Below are 22044 nucleotides of genomic sequence, written 5' to 3' on the forward strand. Positions count from 1 at the left end.
CTCTGTGGAGTGTTGATCTTGATTTCAGTGCTCCCGATCCGTTCTTTCTGTCTGTGCTTAGGAGGAACCAGAATGTGCGCACCTTCAGAATTCTTCACAGCTGCTGGGCGCTCCGCTATAGGAAAAGTTGGACGGAGAGAGAAAATTTACAACATCCTCTGTGGGACAATTTCTTTCAGTTGTGAGATGTCCCATGGTGAGAGTGGTAGAATAACTGTGTTTGGGGCTAACACTGTATGGAACAGTTTCCTTGCAAAAAATTACTGCAGTTTCCATCTTGATCTGGGCTTTGTTTTCTGTCGTCCCTCTAACCAGACTGCCATAATTTTGTGGGGCTATGTTGAGCTTGAAATCCAAGGAATTGGGCCACTTTGGGAGAAATCTAGTAGCACCCATGGTTCCAAAACAAAACTACAATCACACCTTAGCTTCACCTTTGGAGGTTAAGAATCACCTTCGGAGAGGACTAAATAAGCTGGGCCAATTTAGAGCAACAAATCATCTCCAGATTTCTCAATATTAGCTTTTGTTTTCAGCTTTGTCTTTAGCTTTGGAGCAGCATTGGCAGAGGTCAACTGAAAGAAAAGAAATTACTCAAGCTAAATAAAGATGCCCAAAAACATGTTTTTCTACTATGATGTGATTTATATTTATTGTTTATTTTTTTATTTATCAGGTTATTTTATTTATTATTTGGCCATGCTAATCTGTCCACTGCCAGAGAATGCTGTTTTCACCTTGTATAAAAAAAGAGTTCAGGAATGTAATTCTTATCCAACTTCTTTCAATATGGAAAAACACGCATACGTGCATCTCTTAACAGCAGTGATGTGTCAGAGTTTGCACTTTATAAAAGTCCTATTTTGGTCTATTCATTGTCGGAACACTTTCCCCAAGGAAAGGCATTCAACCAGGTCATTCTCTTTACATCGTGTTTAACTCACACTCTGTAAATTCAAAACAGCTTGGCTGTGATATTTCTGCCTGGAAACCAGCAGCATGACACAATAACACAATAACACACAGTGTTGTGGCAGATTGTCCGCTGCGTGAGCCTCCAGGTTGAAGGACAGGCTACCTGTTGGCTTTGATCCCAGTCTGACAGTTTGACACAGTCCCCCCCCCCCCCCCCCCCCCCCCCAATCAGAGTTTCCATGGGAACCTGTCGTGCCCAAACAGGGCCACAGAGACAGCATGATGTCATTGACACTTCAAAAGAACAGCTTTAATTACCTGCATGTGGATCTTAGAGAAGGAGAGTGAAGGCCATGTGGCTGTTCACTAGAGGCAGTATGTGACAGAATAAACTAAACTACTGATGACCCATCAAAAATACCAACATAGCTGAATTTGTTATGAACAAATATCTTGTAGTTGTGCCTCTGCCATAGGTGCTGGATCTCCTTCAGTGTGCATCAGAAAAGCGATCCAACAGTTTATTTTCTATTTTCAGGAACTGGGAAAAGTCAAAGGGAGGTAAACCTGGCAAACGGTCCAGGTGGTGAGTGCAGATTGATAGTGTGGTCAAAAAAATCTTGTGTTTTCAATGCAGTCTTAGAAACTGGATTAAAGTGCTGAAAGCTCCTTGTTTGTGGGGGGGGGGGGGGGGGGGGGAACCCAGCTTCAACACCAGCGATGATTCTGCACATGGAAATTGGGTCAGTTTTAAACAGAACTTGGTGTTTGCTCTCTCCACAAGTTTAAAATCAGCAGCGTGTACAGAGTGCACATATAGTCAAACAAACTATGACAAAAGTCCTTGGTACAAGTAAAACTTTTTATAATTAAAAGGTTGACTTCTTTAAATTAGGTAGTGATTTTTAAATAGGCAGAAAATATTTTGAATGAAAATGGTGTGCAATGAAAAAGGGGAGCACTTGTGGTATGAGAAACTTTGGAAAACTTGCAGAAGGACAGGAGAAGTGTTGATGGAACCCAGACCAAAAGAAGCAGAGACAGAAACAATAAGGTTTGAATCAATCCAGGCAGAGCCATGGAGAGAAGAAGGTGTGCTCAATAAACATCTTTGGGAGCAACAGCATGGGATTTGTGTATATCAGGGGTATCAAAAGACCCCACTGGGTCACTTTCAGTGTTAGCACTTGGTTTATTTTTCTAGCGTCTTCCAGTGGTGTTCAAAAGGAGAGCAAAAGCTCCGCTTTTTTTCATCGTCTGTTTCCAATCGATCAGTGTGCTGCCTCCACAAATGAGGCTTTATTACTTTGTTTTAACAAAAACTGTGCGTGATATTACTCAAAATGAAGTATGAAGCTTTTTGTTTGTGTGAACACCGTAAGAGTGTTAATGCTGTCCGGAGTGTAAAAAAGAAGACAGGAAGCTGTGGTGAGTGAGGGTATAAAGGAAAAGTGATGGATGACACATTTTGCTGACCTCAGAGGTGAGTCTGACCTCCAATCTCCAATTACATATTCTTGTACTTCTGAGAAGTTTTTAAAAAATTAAATTGACCTTTCAAAGTATTCCTTTTACTTAAACCTCTGCCTTATTTTAGATGGAAGACACACAAGGTACACTTGAAGGGATTTTTCAGGCTCAAACAGGCCTTTGACTAGACACATATATAAGTGTAAATTTTTAAGGCAATGAGATTGCGTTATCTTACTTAACAGAAGTTTGTCAGAAGTTTGTGGTTTCCAACCACTGTGTAGGTAAAAGTGTTACTGGGAGAAGGCCAAAACAAAACCTGTTGTCCATATGCTAGCATAATATTGAACACTACAATGTAACATGCATAAATACAATGCAATAAAATTTTATTTATATAACACCAAATCACAACATCATTGGCAAGGTGCTTTATATTGTAAGGTAAAAACCCTTCAACAATACAGAGCAAACCCCAGCAATCAGATGACCCCCCCTAAGAGCAAGGACTTGGTGACAGTGGAAAGGAAAAACTCAAAACTCCCTCTTAACTGGAAGGAGGAGTTAAGCAGGAAACATCTACTTTGAGTGGTTGGGGGAGAATGTAAAACAGTGCCACAACACATGTAATGTGTGATTTTGCTTGTAACACATGGAGAAAAAAAATCTTAACACCAAAACTGCAAATAATGTGTCCTCCTTCTACTAGCCTAAAATTGTTTGGTGGTTCCTCCTGTTCTGCTATACAGCAATATGGTGACCATTGAGCACCAAAAGTCAGAAGCTTTGAAAACATTTTGGGAACACCCCCCTGGTATTCACAGATGAATACCTCATGTGGCCATACTTGATACTTCAACACAATTATGTATTCAAAATAGTAAGAGTGAGTATGGACGAAAGACAGTTGAGATACGTTAGCATTGCCAAATCTACTTAGTTTACTCAGAAAACATGCATGTCTCGTGGACACAGCAGGGGAGAATTTGCGCAGTGTTTCAATAAATGGAGACAGTGCTGTGTTTATAAAAACATAGATGGTGATACCAAATTTGCAGCCTGGTACCGCTGAAAACAGCAAAGTGGAATAATAGACATAATGTAAAAGTTACATAATGTAAAACATGTAAAAGTGAACAGGAAACGCGTGGTGTGCTTGTGCGTGAGTGTTCACTGCTCACAGTCACTGATGGAGCCGCTCTGTCACAGTCCAATAAAACATCTGGAGCTGTCTGCTCATGTTCTTGCTCAGGTTAGGTAAGTGTTTTTCAGACATTTTGTGCCCAAGGCCATGCTAAAATATTGCACACACCTGTATTCATATCAACACAAAATATACCGTCTGACATGTCATCAGTTCTTCTTCTGACTGTATTTGTCAGAAGAAGGGTTTGAGCATGACAGTAGACTTGGCGCTCATTTAAAGTGGATCAGGTTTCTATCAGAAGAGACGTTTGGTTTCTAGATTTTTTTTAATCATTTCTGGTGTTTGTCAGCTTCCTTAGAAAGATGACATTTCCTGTACAAACTAAAGCCACAAGAAGGGTTAGCAATTGACAATTTTTTAATTCGCTTGTCAGCGGTGGGCACACTAGACCGCTGGCTAGTCGTGCTTTGCACCATAAAAAAAGAAGACCCATTTAAGTATATATTCCAACAGCGCGGCCTCCGACGGATTCTCAAGATTTCGTATCGAGATCATGTTACCAACGAGGAGGTACTTCAGCGCATTGCCTCACTACTGCTAGCGGACATGGTATTGGAGCGACAATTTTGTTTCGTCGGTCACGTTCTTCACCAACATCCGGAATGATTACCGAAGATAGCCATGTCGTGGAGACCCACCCGGGGGTCACGGAGCCGTGGACGACCAAAACAGATGTGAGGACGGTCATTCATTGAGGACCTGAAAGCAGTCGATCTTTCATGGGACGAAGCTGAAGATGTGGCTGCAAACTGAGCTCATTGGCGATCCCTTGCAGCCCAATGCGCCATCCGGCACAGGAGGAACTAAGTCTAAGTAAGTAAGTTAAGTATATATTACAACTATAACATTTGACTGTGTATTTGTAAATAACTCAAGCTAAACATTTATTCCTTGCTTTGTGTGCAACAAGTGTTGCAATAATAATATATGATTAACAGAAAATTCCAAGGCACACTTGAACTTACCTCGGAGTGTAACAGTGCATTTTAAATCGACAAGAAAGTGGCTACCCAAACAATTCGACTTGAGGCTTCACCTTACAAACTACCGAGGGACCTGATGGTGCCTAATTCCATCTTTTATACACAGTCAGTGGTCAAAAGATGTGAATGATACATTTTCTAAAAGCCAATTTTTGGAGCCATGTGCACCTTTGGTTTGCCTGCAGGCAAAATTAAGACAAAACAAGCATTTCTGCTGTTTCCTAACCTTTAATTACATTCTCCACCAGATATTGTGCAATATCTGCATCTGCATCTAAAACAGGGGTGGCCAACCCGCGGCTCTCGAGCCGCATGCGGCTCTTTGCCTGGTTTCATGCGGCTCTTACGTTCATATCAAAGTTTGTGTTTTGATTTTTTTTATGTTGTTGTTTTAAAATGTGCGCGTTCGCTTCGCTTGAGTTCAATACGGTATTTTCATCAAATGCGCATGTGTGTGAGATGAAAATACCGCAAAGTTTCCCAGTAGGAGCAAGTTCGCCCTTAAAATGGCAGGAAAAAAATGCACAGCAAAAAGAAAATATGAAGATGAACACAGGACGTTTTTAACAGAGTGGGAGAGTTTATATTTTTTTGTTGAACGCAATGGTAAGCCATTCTGCCTTATATGTCAGACGTCATTAGCACATTTCAAAGCTTCAAATCTTCAGCGCCACTTCAGCTCACTCCATGCTAACATCGACCAGGAATTTCCAAAAGGGACTGAACTTCGCAAGTACGAGTTGGCCACTTTGAAAAGTCAGGCAGAAAAGCAGATACAGTTTTTCCAAAAATTTACGAAGCGGTCAGAGACCATAACGCTCGCATCCTATCAGCTGGCTTGGAACATTGCACGGGCTAAAAAGCCATACAATGAAGGGGAGTTCGTTAAAAAATGCCTCAGTGATGTTGTTGAAATCTTGTCTCCTGAAAACGACAAATTAAAACGCATGGTATCAGACGTCCAACTGTCCCGCCACACTGTTGAACACAGAATATCGGACATTAACACGGCTATTGAATCACAGTTGCACTCTGACCTTCAAGCATGTGAGTATTTTAGTGTCGCATTGGATGAGAGTTGTGATATACAAGACAAGCCTCAGTTGGCAATATTTGCACGGGCTGTTTCAAACGATTGTGTGATCAAAGAAGAACTCCTGGATATTGTGCCATTAAAAGACAGAACCCGTGGCATAGATGTGAAAGAAACCATGATGGCTGCATTTGAAAAAGCAAATCTGCCCATAACAAAATTAACTGCAATAGCCACGGATGGAGCACCAGCCATGATGGGATCTGTGAACGGGCTTGTGGGGCTGTGCAAAGCTGACCAAACTATTCCTGACTTTTGGAATTTCCACTGCATCATCCACATGGAGCAACTCGTGTCTAAATCATTGAATTTAGATAACGTCGTGAAGCCTGTGATGGAAATCGTCAACTATATCCGCACACATGCGCTTAACCACAGGCAATTCAAGAATCTCATCGCTGAGCTGGACCAAGGGCTTCCAGGTGACCTGCCGCTGCACTGCACTGTGAGGTGGCTGTCAAAAGGCCAGGTACTCTCTCGCTTCTTTGAGCTTTTGGATGCCGTGAAACTGTTTATGGAAAAGAAGGACAAGGACTATCCCGAGCTCTCGGACCTCAAGTGGATTATGGATCTGGCCTTTTTGGTCGACATGCTGTGTCACTTGGACAGACTGAACCTGACCCTGCAGGGTAAGTTAAAAATGCTCCCTGACCTAGTGCAAAGTGTGTTTGCGTTTGTCAACAAACTGAAGCTGTTCAAGACACATATTCAAAAGGGAGATTTAACGCATTTTCCCACTCTGCTAAAAGCCAGCGGGCAAGTCGCCAGTGCTGCCCTGAGTAAGCAAAGAGCCAGATATGCAACGCTGATTGAAAACTTGCACGAAAGCTTCGTGACCCGGTTCCATGATCTACAATTGAAAAGGCCACAGATTACGTTCCTCGTCGACCCATTTAATGCAGAGACCGGCTGTTTGAAAGTCCCGCTAGTCACAGATGAAGCTGCGGCTGAGTTGGAGATGATCGATCTTTGTGAAGAGGACCAATTGAAACCTGCTTTAAGGGAAGGGACCATTGAGTTCTGGAAAAGTGTGCCAATGGAAAAATACCCCAATGTCAAACGGGCTGCGCTTAAGATACTGTCAATGTTTGGGTCAACATACGTCTGCGAGTCTGTGTTTTCTACCCTAAAACATGTGAAATCAAAGCATCGATCTGTTCTGACTGACACACATGTGAAAGAATTGCTTCGAGTGACAACAACGGAATACAAGCCAGATTTAAAGAGGATTGTTCAAGGCAAGGAATGCCAGAAGTCCCACTAAACAACATGCATTATAAAAGTAAATGCTATTGTAGATTATTATATTTTTGTTTGTGGACTTGGTTGAACTGAGAGTTTGTGTGTGTGAGACAGTGCACACAATGTTCATTGTTGAAAATGACTGGCCTGTGGTTTTAGTACTGTAGGAGTCCATTTCTGTCATTATCATGTTGGTGTGTGACATTTACAATAAATCTGGCTGAGCAGAGATGTGTGTGTGTGTGTGTGTGTGTGTGTGTGTGTGTGTGTGTGTGTGTGTGTGTGTGTGTGTGTGTGTGTGTGAGAGAGAGAGAGAGAGAGAGAGAGAGAGAGAGAGAGAGAGAGAGGAAAGGATGGGTGATGTTCATGTGTGCCCATGCGTATGATGTGGCTCTTTGCGGTAACACAGTAAAAAAAAAGTGGCTCTTGGTCTCTGACTGGTTGGCCACCCCTGATCTAAAACATGAATGTTAAAGTACGCACATACCGGTTCTCACACACACACACACACACACACACACACACACACACACACACACACACACACACACACAAACACACACACTAGCTGACTAACTCCTCCAAGAGAGGTGAGTCAGATACAGTGTGCAGAGGGTGGGAGACATGTAGTGAATGAGTCTGGACGGGGTGTCCTCTGTGCGACAGTGGCAGGATTAGATAGTGGTGGAAGTGGACGGGCCCCTAATTTCAACAGTAGAGAGGATACTCGAGACTGCCGTAAGGATATGACCTCAAGAACTGGATGTGACTTTGGGGAAGTTTTGTGGATAAGCAGAAACTACACATGCATGCCTAAAACTGTGAAGTACTTAAAGGTTCTTCTTTGGATTGTCTTTTTACTGAACTTGAACTTTAAAATCACAGGAAAAAATCAAACTGAGTGAGAAAAAAATAAACTCTGTATGCACGTCCTGCATTTTTTCCTACAAACTAATCAGTAAAAACCCAATGATAAACGATGACTGACGGTTAAGCAAGACCACTTGCGTGTATGTGTAAGTGCAAGATGATGTCATGCAAGCACACTGAGCCAAAATATATCTCAGTCATATCCATCAATTGTTCTTTCTCTGCAGTCAAACACACACACACACACACTCTCTTTCTCTCTCTCTCTCTCTCTCACACACACACACACACACACACACACACACACACACACGCGCGCGCGCGCGCGCGTGCGCGTGCACTCTGTCTTATCAAAACTTCTCTGTGTTACCACATCAGCCCTGCAACTTGGCAGCAAGGCCCCGATTTAGCATTACATCACCCTTTCCTCGTCCAGACCCTGGAGCTGAATGCACAAACTCAACCACACATGCTCACGCATTTGCAGGCAGAGCCAATTAGTACCGTTATTAGAGAACATCCATCAAGCTGAGGCCACGTATTTCCTCAAAGCCAAAGTTTGGAAAGACAACATCATTAGTTCCAGCCAGCAGCAGAGGAACATGTAATTGTGAGCACTTCTGCAAACACAAAAAAAGATTTACTGAAGCCGCTGATTTCAAGTGGACGTCACAGCTCCACGAACGCCATTGCATGTAAAAAGAATGTTTGCATGTAATGGAAGCAGACTACATGAAAATAGAAAGTGACGTCAGCATGCAATGTGGAAAAACTGCCCTCACATGACAAGCCACATGCCCAAAAAGCCTGTGTTTTTTCGATTGTTAATTTTAACACATTGCAATTTTTGTCTTAGTCTTTACATTCAAACATTTTTAATTCTCAATGATTTTTGTTTTTCAAAACTATGTTACTTATGGAAGAGGAATTCACACTAAAAATGAAATAGGGGAATAGAAGTATCATTATATGTATATAAAACAAATATACAGTGCCAAATAAAAAAAAGTAAAAAGAGTGGAAAGCTTAAAGATAGATACATGTACATATATGTTGTAGCATTTTCGTGGCTGACACTGAAGAATAATACAGAATATATTGAGAAATCTATAAATGTTGTAAATACTCAGTTATGAAATATACATAGACAAAGTTGACCTTAACCAATACCTGCTTCACCTTTAGATATTTCATATGCTGTAATCTCTTCCTTGCTTTTCCTTTTAGTGTTTACTTAGATCCCATGGTCACATAAACAATCAGGTGTTACTCAAACTAGATACTAAAACAGTGTTAATAAATGGAGTAAATGGAGAGTCATGTTCACACAGTAAGGTAATTATGGAGTTCCACAGGCGTCTGTGCTAGGACCAGTTCTGTTTACATTATACATGCTTCCCTTAAGCAGCATCATTGGAAAACATACCTTACATTTTTCACTGCTATGCAGACACTCAGCTTCGGTCGCGGCAGATGGCCGCCCCTCCCTGGGCCTGGTTCTGCTGGAGGTGTCTTCCTGTTAAAAGGGAGTTTTTTCTTCCCACTGTTGCCAAAGTGCTTGCACGCAGGGCTCATATGATTGTTGGGGTTCTCTCTGTGTGTATTACTGTAGGGTCTACCTTAAAATATAAAGTGCTTTGACTCACTCCCACAATTCACTTCCCACTGTGGAAAGTGACGTTGTAATTATGTCTTTTATAAGTCATTTTTGGACCACTAAAGGGGTTGTTTTTTTAACACTATAGGCGACATCTTTTTTTTTTCAACATCTGCTGAATGTCTAGTGTTGTCGCTGGCAGGACCTACATATACAGGCTATTTATAGTCCAAATGCGGTTGTTGTGGACGTCTTTTCAAAGTCAAACTTAGACTTATTTTAGACATCATTTTTAACAATGGTTCTACATGTATAGGCTCTGTAATCCCATGTTTTCAGAGGGTGGAGGGCAGGTTTTCTGTAGAGAAACAGCTATGTGTGAAGGAATGCAGAGTGATCAGCAGGCATCTCCAAGTTGGCGTGGGCTCTTGAACTAAAACAAAAGGGAGCAGCTGCACAGTGGATTTGGAGCAGAAATGTCCCGAGCTTCTCACAGACAGTTTGCAAAATGTGCACATCGACAAAGACTGCTGAGCAGATAGCTCAGTTCATACACACTTGCGCAAACTTCGCTTACTTTCCGTCGTAACTTCTGTCAGAGCAGGCTGCCGATCACAACATTCACTTCCTCTTGCAAAGCTTTTCAAATAAAAGCCAGATACTTGTAAAAAATGAACCATATATAATGCAAATGAGCACGGTGCAGCACGGTGGCACGGTGGTTAGCACTGTTGCCGCACAGCAAGAAGGTCCTGAGTTCAATTCCACCATCAGGCCGGGGTCTTTCTGTGTGGAGTTTGCATGTTCTCCCCGTGTTTGCGTGGGTTCTCTCCGGGTACTCCGGCTTCCTCCCACCGTCCAAAGACATGCAGCTTGTGGGGATAGGTTAATTGGATAATTCAAATTGCCACTAGGTGTGAATGTGCGAGTGAATCTGAGTGTGAATGGTTGTCTGTCCCTATGTGTTAGCCCTGCGACAGACTGGCGACCTGTCCAGGGTGTACCCCGCCTCTCGCCCTATGACAGCTGGGATAGGCTCCAGCGCCCCCCGCGACCCTGAAAAGGATAAGCGGTAGCGAATGGATGGATGGATGGAGCTGTTAAACATATGAAACACATTGTTTCATATGTTTAAAAGAGCAAAAGGGATTTCAAATTTTTCAAAATACTTGATCCATCATTATTTTACATTTTAACATGGATTTCAACACATTTTAATAAAATGTGTTTTTATTCACATGGATACAAACAAATAAGTTGATTAACTAAAATAAATAAACCAGTTAAAGAAAATCAGGAAAATGTAACATAATCCCCCAAAATTGCCTACGTGTACTGAATAAATCAATAGGCTAACACATAATGCCAACATGGATGCTGCCTACTGAGCCGGCTCTTCTTTCTACAAAGGCTCAGATCCTTCAATGTATGCAGCAGGCTGCTATATAAGTTTTATCAGTTCATTGTTGCGAGCACCATCTGCTGTGTCATGCTGGGGTGTAGGCATCAAAGCAAAGGATGCAAACAGACTGAACAAACTCATCAGGAAGGCTGAGTCTGTTGTTGGCATGAAACTCGCCAGCAGCAGGGTGGCTGCTTGCAGCAAGACTGCTGGCAATCATGGACAATGACTCCCATCCCCTCCATAACACACCGGGCAATCTGAAGAGCAGTTTCAGCAAAGGGTTCCTTCAGCTTCGCTGTCTGAGGGGACGTTCAGACTCTTTAATTCATCCAGTTGGGTCAGGTCCACATATGCAAAACAGAATGAATCACACCACACTGCACCCTGTTACCTGTGTACGCCATGACATATATTTGCACACATATTTGTGTCCTTTTATATTTAGATGTATATTTATATTTATACCTATATCACTATTTTTATATTAATATTTATTAATCAATATCTCTGTTTCTAGACTTCATTTTATAGGAGTGCTTGATGTTTGTTGTATATTTGTATGACAACTCAGTTTCCCTCTGGGATTAATAATGTCTCTCTGATTCTGATAATAAATCAATAATGTTGATATATACGCCTATCGCCTATTATGTATAAACAAAAACAATGTTTGTTTATAAATAATCGGTATTCATATATATCATGTTGATAACATGATATTTGTAAATTAAAAAATATTACATTTTTTAATCATATAAATGTCACGCACCTGTCATAGATGTCCGCATTTATTTCAGTTTATCTTACATCTGCTTCAAAAGTCCAACAGTTTTCCTTGTTAGATTTGGACAGCCATGTAACATCTGCCAGTTTGTCACATTAATCCCCCAGCCTATCGAAATCATGCAGCTACCTTTAAATAAATCACTCTTCGTCCTAGTCCCTTTCACTGAGCACACACCTTCCAACTTGTCCGTAATCTCAAACTCTATCCCATGTACAAAGATGATTAACTTCACTGTATCAGAGACATCGTGGCTCTTCTCTGGAAAGTGTTGTTTCACAGCTGAAGCTCTAGATTTCCCACAGTGTCCTCGATCTGTTTTGTTATGCTTTCACACACTCTGAAATGCTTTTTTTTCCACAGGGCAGATAAGCACTTACATAGTCCACCAAACACTCTTACACAAACACTTGATAAATTCCTTCTCAGAGAATGGCTTACTGTTCTTTGCCATTTTATGGGAAATCACAAAGTTCAATCATTATTATTGAACTTTGATTTTGCCATTATTTATCATTTCTAGTCTTTTGGTTTCTTAGAGTTCTGTCTTCTGCTTTCTATCTCTGTGTTCCATAGTTGCTCTCTCTCCCCTGTCAGCTGTATCTATGGGCAGAAATCTGTGCCATCAGAAACTGAATTTGAATAAGTTAAATTTGAATTTGAATTGCTCAGATTGAATCTGAATTGTAACTTGAATAAATGCTTTTGAAAACTGAATTTGAATTAGTCTAATTTGAAATTGAATTTATGGTTTGAAAATGATCATCACTAAATTGAAATTGAATTTTATATTTTGAAAATGAATTGATTTGCTTTGAAACTGCATTTTATCCTTTAAAAATTCAGCTCTCGAATAATTTCAGTTTCACTTCTCACCATTCAGTTTCAGTTCTACAATTCAACAATTCAATTTCAGTTCCAAAATTCAGTTTTTTGGAACTTACATCCGGTTCCGGTTCAAGCGCAGATTAATAGAACTACGTTTTACTAGCGGACCGAAAGTGTTACTGACGGGAATCTACAGCGTCTTGAGCTGAATTAAGACTTCAGAAGTCAATCGTCATGTCGAATGACCAGCGGATAAACTCTCAGGTTGGTAATAAATGTATTACATGTATAAGAACAAGCGTTATGTTAACAAATGATAGCCGTAAGGTAACTTTTATGCTTATTGTAGCTGTTAGCTAAAAACGCTAATTTAGCGTAGTTTGCCCTGAATTCAGCTTTGACAACAAATATGATCGACTGTTTCTAGTAGAATTCCAAAGTTGTCATCTTGTACCCTCTCAGAGTACCCCCTCTGTATGCTTGCAGAGACCCCTACAGTAGGGAAACATGCAAAACAGTGTCCAAACCTTTTGTATTTTAGCTTTACACAGCATCCCAACTCTTTAGCTAACTTAATAACTTTAGCTAAAGTGAATAGTTAGTCTTATTCATTAGTGCAGCATTACTGGATCACCTCTGTTTGAAGTGATATAATATGATATACAACTATCACTGAAACTTTGTAAATAAGCAAACAACACTACTCATTCTCTAAACGTTTGGCCACAGCTGTAGATTACACTATCAGTGCTTGTTCACTCTTGACAATAATTACATTTCAAAATTTACTTTGTGCATTTACAGGTAAACAATATCTAATATTTTATCTAAATGACTGCTTTGTCTTTGAAAAGGGTGAAGAGCCTGAGGCCGGTGACAGTCCAGTTCTACTCTAAGTACATCCTTACGGTGGCTCACAGGACAAGGCCACATTCCTGTCCTGCCAGAAGAGAAGAGAAACTTCAGAGTCTTCATGCAGTTCAACCACACCTGTCATATTCCATATGACAGGGGTCTCAAACTCCAGTCCTCAAGGGCCAGTGTCATGCAACTTTTCCATGCCCTCGAGGACTGGAGTTTGAGACACCTGCCGTATGGTGTTCATGCTGTTTTCTACCCCACAGTTACAGCATGTCTGACTGCCTGTTCAGCATATGCAAAAATATATGATGAGTTTAAGCATATGATGACTAAGGCCTTCCATTATGGTGTTTGTCATCACATGTCACAGACATCTGGATGATCATTTGGAATAAACTAAAAACTTGTTACTTCATCTTTTATCTTTATTATTATCATTGTTCTTATTTTACATTTTTCATTGTTAGGCATTGGGTTTATTTGTAGTAGTCCTTTCCAACTTCTTTCCCTCTTCCATGTTACTGTGTCAGCTTGTCAGCATCTATTTGGGTTTGGAAGTGGAACAGAAAGTAAGGAAATCCAAAGTGCCATTAAAACCAGGAGAGGTTCTTATATTTCAGAAGAAGGGATTAATTCAAAAGAAATGACCTCAATGCCATATTTTATTTAGGCACCCTAGAGAGCACTTTGCAAAATAACACATTCTTATAATTTCACCCTCAGATGAGCCAAGCTACAACTGTCAGGGAAGGTAATGTAGGTACAGAGCATATGAGAGTGGTTAAGTTAATGTCTCTTGTCTAGATGAAGGCACAAGAGGGATCAATGGCAAGGCGTAGAGATTCAGTATCTTCAGTCTTCAGTGGACACTCCATTTCTGGCACAAAACACCTGTAAAAGATGGTCGATTTAGGAGGTGACCCGACAACTTCAGCCTGTCAAACATAGTAATGGAGCAGTATGCTTTAAAAAAAAAAAAAATCTAATTAAGCATGCACTCAGTACCCTAAGAATTATTATGGTAGTTAAACACAGTGATAGTTGTATATCATATTATATCACTTCAAACAGAGGTGATCCAGTAATGCTGCACTAATGAATAAGACTAACTATTCACTTTAGCTAAAGTTATTAAGTTAGCTAAAGAGTTGGGATGCTGTGTAAGACATAAATAAAGCTAAAATACAAAAGGTTTGGACACTGTTTTGCATGTTTCCCTACTGTAGGGGTCTCTGCAAGCATACAGAGGGGGTACTCTGAGAGGGTACAAGATGACAACTTTGGAATTCTACTAGAAACAGTCGATCATATTTGTTGTCAAAGCTGAATTCAGGGCAAACTACGCTAAATTAGCGTTTTTAGCTAACAGCTACAATAAGCATAAAAGTTACCTTACGGCTATCATATGTTAACATGACGCTTGTTCTCATACATGTAATACATTTATTACCAACCTGAGAGTTTATCCGCTGGTCATTCGACATGACGAATGACTTCTGAAGTCTTACTTCAGCTCAAGACGCTGTAGATTCCTGTCAGTAACACTTTCGGTCCGCTAGTAAAACGTAGTTCTATTAATCTGCGCTTGAACCGGAACCGGATGTAAGTTCCAAAACTGAAACTGAATGGTGAGAAGTGAAACTGAAATTATTCGAGAGCTGAATTTTTAAAGGATAAAATGCAGTTTCAAAGCAAATCAATTCATTTTCAAAATATAAAATTCAATTTCAATTTAGTGATGATCATTTTCAAACCATAAATTCAATTTCAAATTAGACTAATTCAAATTCAGTTTTCAAAAGCATTTATTCAAGTTACAATTCAGATTCAATCTGAGCAATTCAAATTCAAATTTAACTTATTCAAATTCAGTTTCTGATGGCACAGATTTCTGCCCATACTATGCCCTTATCAAGTCTATGTCTCTGTGTTTCCTGTTTTACTTTGAAAGTCCGTGTCTCACGATAATGTATCTGGCTTTGCTTCCCTTGTCTTATTAGCCCTGATTTGTCCCAGCTGTGGTTCCCTCCTGTCTCCCATTCCCTGATTGCTCCCTCTGTGTATTTAAGCCCTGTGTTTTCTTTGGTCTGTGTTCTGATCTCCTTTGTCCTATGCTGTGTGTTCGGTCGTCTTACGTATGTAAGTTTATTTTTTGTTTTCAGTTTTGTTACATTTGAGTTCATGTTTTTGCCTCAAACTGTCTGCACATTGGATCCACCATTACTGGTTGCACACAGCTCATGACAAAAGCATGTCTATTTCATGCTTTGAAGAGGAAAAGTGTGAAATGGACGCAGTGGAACGGCGTTAAAATCTTCTGGTGCTGTATGGTTTCTGATGGGGGGGGGGGGGGATGTAAGTAGGAAGACTGATTAGACATCCACATGCAGAGAGCTTACATTTATTACATTTCCCTGGGCATGCAAAGGATTGTATATGCAATGATAACAAATGCAACTTTCATAGCTTTTTTTGGTGGGGATTGTTCAGCTTTAAAAGCCAAAAGCCCATACACAAGATAAACAGGAAAGAGCAGAGTAATGACAAACATGAGAGGAAGTGAAGAAATCCTGAACAAACATGTCAGTGGCAGAAAACACTGATTTACTGGTTCATGACAAGACTTGCGTTGTTTCTAATTAACCAAAACACAAGTGTTGCAAAAGAATACTCCTACTCGCCAATTTTCACCCCCAAAATGCACACATACACACGGTACACACACTCTGCTCTGTTGTCTACAAATGAGCTAATTCATGATGAGTTTTATCAGGGCTCCAGAGAGCCAATAAATTCAGGAGTGTGTTGTCTTTACACCATGCGTATGTCAGACGCACACATGCAAACAGAATATTATGTCCCTTCTTGCTGTTTCAGTCTGGGAATCCATCATCCTGACCTTTTGTGCATTGTGGAACTGTGCGCAAAGCGTGTGGTGTGCGCAAAGCGTGTGGTTAGTACATGCTGCATTACCACAAAGTATTTTTTTCTCCCCTCTGATCCTCCGTGCCTTCAGGTCTTTAACTCAGCCGTCTGAATGGGTCCGCACTGAATACCACCTACTCGTAAAATCAGCTGCGGAAGCCTGCCTCTAAATTATAGTGTAAAGCATGTGGAGAGATGCAGTTTGGAAAAGGGGAACACCATCTTTCAAACCTGTCTCGAAGAGGCTTTTTTAGAGCGTCAGTTTTCCAGCTGACAAAGCTTCTTTGATAACCTAATCATAGAAATGCTGGGTTTAAGGAGGTTTCCACACAGAGTAAGTCCTGGAAACTTTATGTTGTAGATATCCTCATGTCTGAGCTTGGCTGTTCACATACAAATACAGGACTTACTCTTGGATAAGCGATGAAGTGGGGTTTTTTTTTGTTTGTTTTTTTTTTTTTATTCCACTTTTTAGAGGAGACCTGAGATGCTGTAGAAGGTTTTCAGCTGGACAGGAAATGCCTTTGACTAGACCATTAAAAATCATGACATCTGCCATTCTTGAATTCATGAATATAGTCGTTAGTTTAACATTAAACTGAGGACAAATTAAATTTTATCTATAAACGGCTACACTGAATCATTTGACAGCTTTCATTTTTAAATTTATTTTTTACATATTCAGCTTTTTGCCACACCACAATGAGGACAATACAGAAGACTCATTTATTCTCAGCTTCTAATTAGCATAATTCACACAACCTGTTATCTGGATGTTTTAAATCTTCCAAGGGCAAGAGGACAGCTGACTGACAACAGCTGTGCAACTGAAGAGGTTTCACTTCTTGACAAGTTTGCAGTAATGGGGATGTTAGTGTAACTGCAATTATGTTTTCATACAAAATACCTTCAAACTAGTTTTTCTTTAATTCTGGTCTGTAGTTTTCTCTTAATTACAGTGCATGATGAACCATTAATGTAAATGTACAGTTCAGTTTCCTCAAGAACAACACCAAGCGCCACAGCCTATGGAGAATTCTGGTTCACTCATTATTTCATTACTTTTACTGTTCCTACATGTTCATGTTTTGTTTTGTTTTGTTTTTTTGGGGGGGGGGGGGGGTAAAAACAACAATGCTTTTCAAGTACTTGGGGACTGGATGACCTATAAAACCAGACCAAGTGGGTATCTGCAGTCTTTGGTCCTGTGGCTTCAGTTTTCAACTTATTCTGACTCACAAGTTGTTGCAAACTGACTCTTGGCCAAGACCTTTGGCTTCACATTGTAACGGCTACAGTACGCCTTAACTTTTACAAGTATAGGTCCGACTTTGGGAAATTAAACTGAAACTGCACCAGATTTGAGTCAAACTACACTTTGGGTTGGAGCTTGTTTGATTACCACCACCCTATATACATCCTAAAGCAGATTCTCAAGGCTAAAGCGGTATCCCTGTGTGTCAGATAATGAGATAATGATGTTAAGGGCCTTGCATTACAATCCCAGTGAACACTTCAACATAAATGGTTCAGAAACTAAATCTAGCTTCTTAAAAATTATTTTCTATTATTATGTTGTCAGTTAGAACAAATGGTATAAATGGTCCCTAGGCATTAGAAGGGATGGCATACAATCTCACTGTTATGCAGATGATACCCAGCTCTTTTTCTCTTTTGAAGCCAGAAGACACACCAAAAAGCAGGACTGTCTTAAAGACCTGAATGACCTCTAACTTCCCGCTTCTAAATTCAGATAAAACTTGGGTTATTGTAGTCAGCTCTAAAAACATTTAGAAATATGGTACTATATCTAACCAGATACTCTGGATGGCATTACCTTGGCCTCCCATGACACTGAGGAATCCTGGAGTATTTTTTTGATTAGGGATATTGTCCTTCAATGCACATATTAAACAAAAGGAGATCAAACGGACCCAAAGTCCAGGAAGGCCACCAGCCGGCACAACCAGAGCACACCTCTAGCAGCACAAGGTAACCCAAGCCCGCCTCTGTTAAGCTGAAATGCATCTTGGATAATCATTTCTACATAATTAACTATCAAGTGTGTATGATTAGTGTTCATTAGCTTGCAGAGAGAAAAAAGAGACTGCAAACTTTTTGTATGGCAAAAAACCCTACAGGTCAAATTGAAACAAGTCATCCAATTTTGTCTGTGCTTTGTCTTTTGTCCTTAAGCGCTTTTTTTTTTTTTTTTAAAAACGTACAAGGAATATGGCATAATGCTAGCAAAATGTGTCTTACTCGAGAGTTGTGGGCGCATATATTTTCTTCTTGAGGAGATGCTAATTTCATCCAAGCATGAAAAAGATTGAATGTCTCCCCGGAGAGAAGGAACTGTGAGGCTCAGAGTTCAGCTTTCAAAGGATGACGGCCAAAATGAGTACCAACCTGTTGCTATGCTGACCACACACCACAACAAACACAACACTTTACAAAGCATCTATCATCTGACTCAAAACTTTTCCCAGCTCCATGAAACCCTGGCCTACCCTCAGAGTGCTATACCTTCTTGGCCCTAGAGCTAGGCCCTAGCTGGCCCTAGGTTCTTACATGGCGGCGCGGCAGTAGCACGCAGCGGCCACTCTGGAGCCCAAGTGGTGCTGCATTATCGAGACCATCCTGAGTGGCTGCATCACTGTCTGGTTTGGGAACTGTGCCATATCAGACCGCAAGACCCTACAGCGGATAGTGGGAACAGCAGAGAAGATCATCGGGGTCTCTCTCCCCTCTATTGAGGACATCTACACCACACGCTGCATTCGCAAAGCCACCAGCATTGTGGCTGATCGGACACACCCCTCTCACACACTCTTCACACTCCTGCCATCTGGAAAAAGGTACCGAAGCATTCGGGCACACACATCCAGACTGTGCAACAGCTTTTTTCCACAAGCCATCCGTCTCCTCAGCAAAAAGGGACTGACTGACACACACACACACACACACACACACACACACACACACACACACACACTATCACTCAGCTTAACTCAACTACCTCAAAACATTGAGACTGGACTGACTAATCAACACAAGCGCAAACACACTGACCTACACCACCAAACCATCGTACACACCAACCTGTAAATGCTCTTTTGCACAATATTATTACTGGACTTTTTGCACTAACTTCTGCACTTCCTAATTTTTGCTGCTACACTAAGGAATGTTTACTGTTCCTCCACTACCTCAACTCACCATCACAAAACCTTATTATGTTACGTTGTGGGGTTTTTGTTTGTTTTTTTTGTCACACTGTCACTTGCTGCTCTTGTTTGCACATTTGCACGTGCACTTTGTCTGCTGTCTGATAACAAAAAAAGTCATCCTTAGATAGTTGTTTCGCCTCACTGTGTACTGTTAAACTGTATATGGTTGAAGTGACAATAAAGCCGACTTGAGCTGGAAGCAAGTGTTACACAGGTATGGCACACAATGAAGACATTTAAAACTCATGTAGTAGGTTGCAGATGGGGATCAGATCAGATAACATAAACTGTGTCACACTCTAATCACTGAAGGTCGCTCTCATTTACAGTTCTTCCCCTCCAGTTTCCATGCAAACACAAACAGATGGAGAAGTTTAAAAATACAAAGTGCCAGATGTGATTAACATGACCGATTCTCTTTTAATCACGTCCCATTTTGCTCCCCATTAAGTCGTCAGTTCTTATCGCTGCCCAGTTACAACATAAATTGTATCTTTTGTTTTGGTTTGTTTTTGTTTTTTTTGTTTTTTACTATACAGATCTAAAAAGGTTTTCCTAAAAACAAAACCAAGCGTTCCCCTGTGAGCGGATCCTAGCTATTTTCTTCCTACATGTTCATGACACTGACTGCATAGCTATCCAGTGACACATCCCCATTTTATGATCTAACTTAAACATAGGGTTTGAGGCATGTCATACAAATCATATTTCACTCTCTTGCGCAACCGTGATGTTTCAACATGAAAACTTGAAGCATCCATAGCTCCTGGCTGATAGTACCCCATTGTCAGCCAGGCCAGGTACTGCAAGCATGAGCTCATGCTCTCCAGGCTGCTGCATGTTGGGGTTTTTTTTTTTTCGTTGTTTGTTTTTTTTCCCTACGTGCTGAGATTCCATGCACCCTGACCTCACCAGAGAAACTGGCAGGGCACAGAGTTAAGTCTGAACATAAACTGCACGAGTCAGGTTCTGTCAGTGAGAACCGTGACGGCAATTAGCTGCTTTGCTTTTCCAAACACCCTACATGTTAGAAATCTGACTGATGTGTCACAACAGCTTTGGAGAGGAGAGCCAGACAGCCAGGCTGCCGTTAGAGCTGTTTATTATTTCACCATCACAGGAGGAGTGCTCTGAGAGCTCTGAGCTGAACTCAAGAAGCACATGGAAGAAAGGCAAAGGAAGAAATCCAAAGTAACTGTGGGGAGAAAAGAACCAAAGCTGCCGCACAGAGATTAAAGCCCAAACAGTAAAGTAATATCCACATGATCTCTAAACACACTCAGACACTGATTTTCTACTCGATATTCCCAGATCTTCATTATGTGTGCCGTGAAGAGTGTAGCCAGCAGCTGACATGAATTTGCCTATGAGTTTAAGATACCAGTTTTTCTTTGGAGACACAGCAGGATCAGTACAGTCTGTACGGATAGGACACCATTAATAAAACACCTTCCATGGACTATGACAACAACAACAACAAAAACATGTAAAACTCAACATGTGGTCCTGAAGAGAAAAACACCGGTTCAAAGGTACTGGCTAAGCCTGTGCCACCTACCATGCTGTATGGTAATTACATTGTGTGCTGTATGTTATGGTTCTCATTCATTATTGACATCAGAGATTAAATTAAATTAAATTCATAGAAATTACATCATCAAAGCAGACATGAGGCTGAGTGATAGTTCAGTGTTTTACCAGTTTACCTACAATATAATGTAGCTATAACAGCAATTTGCAGTTTCTGTGGCACCCACTGACTTTAACAACACTTGAATGTGATAATCATTTTTTACTGTGTTTCCAGTGTTTTTAAAGAAAGTAATGGAGGGAGGCGTAAGAGATCAGTGATCAGTGTGTCTTGTGATCTTACTGGTTCACAGTTTGCAGTTAACTCAAACTGTTAAAAACATGCAATGAAATCCACACAGAATAGATAGATAGATAGATAGATAGATAGATAGATAGATAGATAGATAGATAGATAGATAGATAGATAGATAGATAGATAGATAGATAGATAGATAGATAAAAAATTGGCCATATTATATTTACATTACCACAGTGAGATTATTTTTTGTCTCATGAACAACATTAGCTAATTGTTATTTACTAACTAATCTTGAAATGACTCTTCAGTACAGAAATGAAGCCCAACTATCATGTTTTACAGTCCGGTGGTCTCAGCCTCAGATACTCAACTAATCAAAGTGATGTCATGACAAAAATGAATGACCAACAAAACATTTTTCTCCTTCATTTCTGTCACACAAAGCTGTATGAAACGTTTCTCGCGGTCAGTATCATGGTTGCTAGGCAACCTGAACAGCGCGACGAAGGCTAGACCGTCCCATTTCACAAGCCTCTCACTTCCGCACTTCTCGTACGTATAGTACGCATCGTACGTAGTGCGCGTACTTCAAGCGTGCAGACCCTGAATTGGGGCACAGCCATAGAGAGGTGAGGCTGAGATGGCGTGAACATATGAATACTGAACAAAGCATGTTGAAGATGGAGCTGCCAGACAGGAAAAAAGTCAAGTTTTTGGATCTACTACTATCTACTACTGAGCATTTATGGGTATTTACAGCCACAGCCTTTCTCCTCTTTCACTTTCTTCGGGATTCAGTTACT

The 22044-nt window shown here is 40.7% G+C and overlaps 1 long non-coding RNA gene across 1 annotated transcript; it reads left to right on the forward strand.

The window, feature by feature from the left end:
* Positions 1–12525: 12525 nt before the first annotated feature.
* Positions 12526–13415, forward strand: LOC308401442. The gene is made up of 2 exons (XR_013972571.1): positions 12526–12658; positions 13249–13415. It is a non-coding gene; the product is annotated as an uncharacterized lncRNA (long non-coding RNA).
* Positions 13416–22044: the final 8629 nt, after the last annotated feature.

Source organism: Rhamphochromis sp. 'chilingali' (assembly GCF_963969265.1).
Source record: "Rhamphochromis sp. 'chilingali' genome assembly, chromosome: 8".
In the NCBI taxonomy this organism is placed as follows: Eukaryota; Metazoa; Chordata; class Actinopteri; order Cichliformes; family Cichlidae; genus Rhamphochromis; species Rhamphochromis sp. 'chilingali'.